The sequence below is a fragment of the Arachis stenosperma genome, chromosome 9 (genome assembly GCF_014773155.1).
Source record: "Arachis stenosperma cultivar V10309 chromosome 9, arast.V10309.gnm1.PFL2, whole genome shotgun sequence".
Classification (NCBI taxonomy): domain Eukaryota; kingdom Viridiplantae; phylum Streptophyta; class Magnoliopsida; order Fabales; family Fabaceae; genus Arachis; species Arachis stenosperma.
The window spans coordinates 101,675,532-101,678,996 of NC_080385.1; the positions used below are offsets into that span (position 1 = coordinate 101,675,532).

At 39.5% G+C, this 3,465-nt stretch overlaps 1 non-coding gene across 1 annotated transcript; it reads right to left on the reverse strand.

Moving 5' to 3' along the window:
• Positions 1-3,126: 3,126 nt before the first annotated feature.
• Positions 3,127-3,232, reverse strand: LOC130952242 (small nucleolar RNA R71). Its single transcript, XR_009074423.1, has one exon. It is a non-coding gene; the product is annotated as a small nucleolar RNA R71 (small nucleolar RNA).
• Between the last annotated feature and the right edge of the window lie 233 nt (positions 3,233-3,465).

The window sequence follows — 3,465 nt, forward strand, 5'->3', positions numbered from 1 at the left end:
ATAAAGATCATCTTGTATGTTACCTTGATGCACTTTGTTTGCTTGATTTCAGGCCAAAAGAAGCAGAGAAGAGCCACGTTAGTGGCTACGTTAGTGCTACTAACGTGGAAGGAAGGAAAGTTGGAACTTTAGTGGGAACGTTAATGGCATCAACTTTGAAGAAGGAGCAGCGTTATTGGCAAAAGTGAGTGCCAATAACGCTAGCGAAGGGCAAGAAGACCCACGTTAGCTTCCACGTTAGTTACATTAACGTGGGAACTAACGTAGAAGGAAAGGGAGACGCCAACGTTAGTGGAAAAGGTGAACCCCACTAACGCTAGAGAAGCAAAGGAAGACCCACGTTAATGCCGTGGACACTAACGTGGGCAAAAATCTCACACGGCAGCCTGACCATGTCTTCTTCAAACAAGAATAAATTACCCACAAAGCTCCAAATAAGGTGATTCCAGTGGCATTGGAAAGTAGGATTCCAGAGCTTTCCAAGAATATATGGCACTACATGGTGGACACTGAATTTGAGGGAGAAAACCTGCCCCAAAATTGCAAAGATGAACATGGTATCAACCTGTAGTAAGGCCAACTGACCTCTTCACCTTCCAAGAAGTGTAACTCGAGCTGTAGAGCTCCAAATGATGCGCTTCTAAAGGCGTTGGAAAGTAGATATCTAGAGATTTCCAACAATATATAATAGTATGGGGGTGGACATTAAGTTTGAGCTCCAGAACCTGGCAATATTAAGCCCCTGATCGCTAGCATTATTGTGACTCATGTTTTCCAGTAACACTAGCGACTATGCCAGCGACCTTGTCTACTTCAAAGGAGCATAACTTAAGTTATAGAGATCCAATTGAGGTGATTCTAGTTGCATTAGAAAGCTGACATTCAGAGCTTTCCAAAGATATTTAACACTTTATAGTGGGCATAAAATTGGAGAAGATATAAGAGGCATCTTTTAAGCCCCAAAAACACCAACTAGGTACCAAGTGTAACGTTAGCCACACTAACTTCAGCACTAACGCCACACTTGTAGTGTTAGTGTGGCTAATGGCAGCACTAATGCTAAGCACCTGGACCTCAACTTGATTCACTTCTCTCTCAAGTCCACTTCAAAGCTCAAGCAAGCAAGCCCACAATTGTCAACTAATCAAGGCCACAAGAAGCATCTAGAATAGGAATTTTCATTTAATTGTAATTTGCTTTTAATTTCATTGTGTAATTTAGGAGAGCCTATATAAAGTCCTTAGTCTTTTCATTTAAGGAGGATATTCTGGAATAGAGAATTGAAGGAAGGGGGAGAGAGTGAAGACCGATTCGAACTTCTGTGAATTGGCACACTCCAAGGGGAGTAGGTCTTCGGACCCCTCCCCTCAACCACTCTTCTTCCTTTTCTCTTCTTTTCTTCCTTAGGAGTAGTTTCTTTTCTTTGTACTTTTCATTTATGAATTTGGAAGTTTCAATGTTAGTTTTAATCTTCATCTTTACTTTTCTGCACTTTTCTTCTTTTCTATTTTGGTAGAGCAATGATCAACTAACTCTTTTCATTAGGTTAGAGAGCTCTATTGTGATTCAATGGATCAATTGTAGTTCTTATTCTTCTTCTTCTTTCTTTTCTCTTGATTTTACTAGAGAACTTTCGATCTTCATCCAATTGGTTAGCTATCTTGGAAGAGAAGCTCTCCATAATTGGATCTCCTCGGAACCTTGGAAGAGGAATGAGGAGATCATGCTAGAAATGCCCTCCCAATACTTTGATCTATGAATGTGTGTAGTATAATCAGTTACCAAACTTCATCTCTTCCCATGAGCAATTAAATCAAGGAATTGGGAAATTGTTCAAGCTTAGAGAGATTGGATTGCCAAGGAATTGGGATCCAATCACTTAAGATTGCCTAGGAGATCAATGAATGCATTGATTGAGGAAGAAATGAGAATGAACTTGATCCAAAAGATTGCAATATCTGTTGATCCCAATGTTCATTTTATTTTTAGTTCTTACATTTACTTTTGTTGCCATTTTACTTTTCTGCACTTTATTGCTTTCTTTACTTTTATGCCATTTACATTTCCTGCTGCTCATCATCCCAATATGATTCGTCTAACTAGGATAATCAATTAACCATTGATTGCTTAATCCGTTAATCCCTGTGGATTTGACCTCACTCTAGTGTGAGTTTTTACTTGACGACAAATTCGGTATACTTGTCGAGGGGAAATTTGTTGAGAGACAAGTTTCTGTGCATCAAGTTTATGGTGCTGTTGCTGGGGATTGATTTTGTATCAACAATTATTAAGTTGGAAGTTCACAAGATTGAGCATTTTTCTTTTGTTTGTTTATTTTATTTAGTCATTTACCTTCAGTTTATTTAGTTTCTTCCTCACCCCCTATCCCCTCGTTATTTTCTTTTTTTTCTTTGAATTTACTTACAATTCTGCTCACTAACCCACTAACTGTTTGATAAATTACACCACTCACACTAACAATCACTCTAACAATAATAATTACTTCATTTTATCTATTGATGTGTGCTCTGTTAGTTGTATGACAGGGAGAAGAGGTGGAGCTTCAACTTTCTTTGATTCAGAACCTGAGAGGACCCTCTATAGATCAAGGAGGGAAGCAAGAGGGAAAAGAGTTATTGGTGCTAAGGAAGAGGAAGAGTACTTTGAAACAAACATGGAGGAGAATTTGGAAAACCATCATGAAGGAGAAGCTCGCAACCATGCCAGAGAAGGCCCTGCAAATCATGCTAGGCAAAAGAGGAGAGTTCTAGGCTCTTACATCAATCCAAATCCAGGAAACTGTGGAAGTAGCATCCAAAAGCCCACCATACATGCCAACAACTTTGAATTAAAACCCAGCTCATCACCCTTGTTCAGAACAACTGCTCATTTGGAGGAAGTGCCCAAGAAGACCCCAATCAACATCTAACCACCTTCCTGAGAATATGTGACACTGTGAAGTCTAATAGAGTCCATCCGGATGTCTATAGGCTACTTTTGTTCCCTTTTTCACTCAGGGACAAAGCATCTAAGTGGCTTGAATCCTTCCCAAAGGAGAGCTTAACAAATTGGGAAGACGTGGTGAACAAGTTTTTGGCAAGATTCTACCCTCCTCAATGAATTAACAGCTGAGAGCTGAGGTGAAAACTTTCAGGCAATAAGATGGTGAAACTCTCTATGAGGCATGGGAGAGATTCAAGGACTTAACAAGAAGATGCCCACCGGACATGTTCAATGAGTGGGTTCAACTTCACATTTTCTATGAAGGTCTTTCTTATGAGTCAAAGAAGGTTGTAGACCATTCATCAGAAGGATCTCTAAACAAGAAAAAAACCATTAAAGAAGCCATAGATGTCATTGAAACGGTAGCTGAGAATGACTACTTCTATGCTTCTGAAATAAGCAACACTCGAGGAGTAATGGAGCTGAATCACATGGATGCATTGCTGGCTCAAAATAAGATGA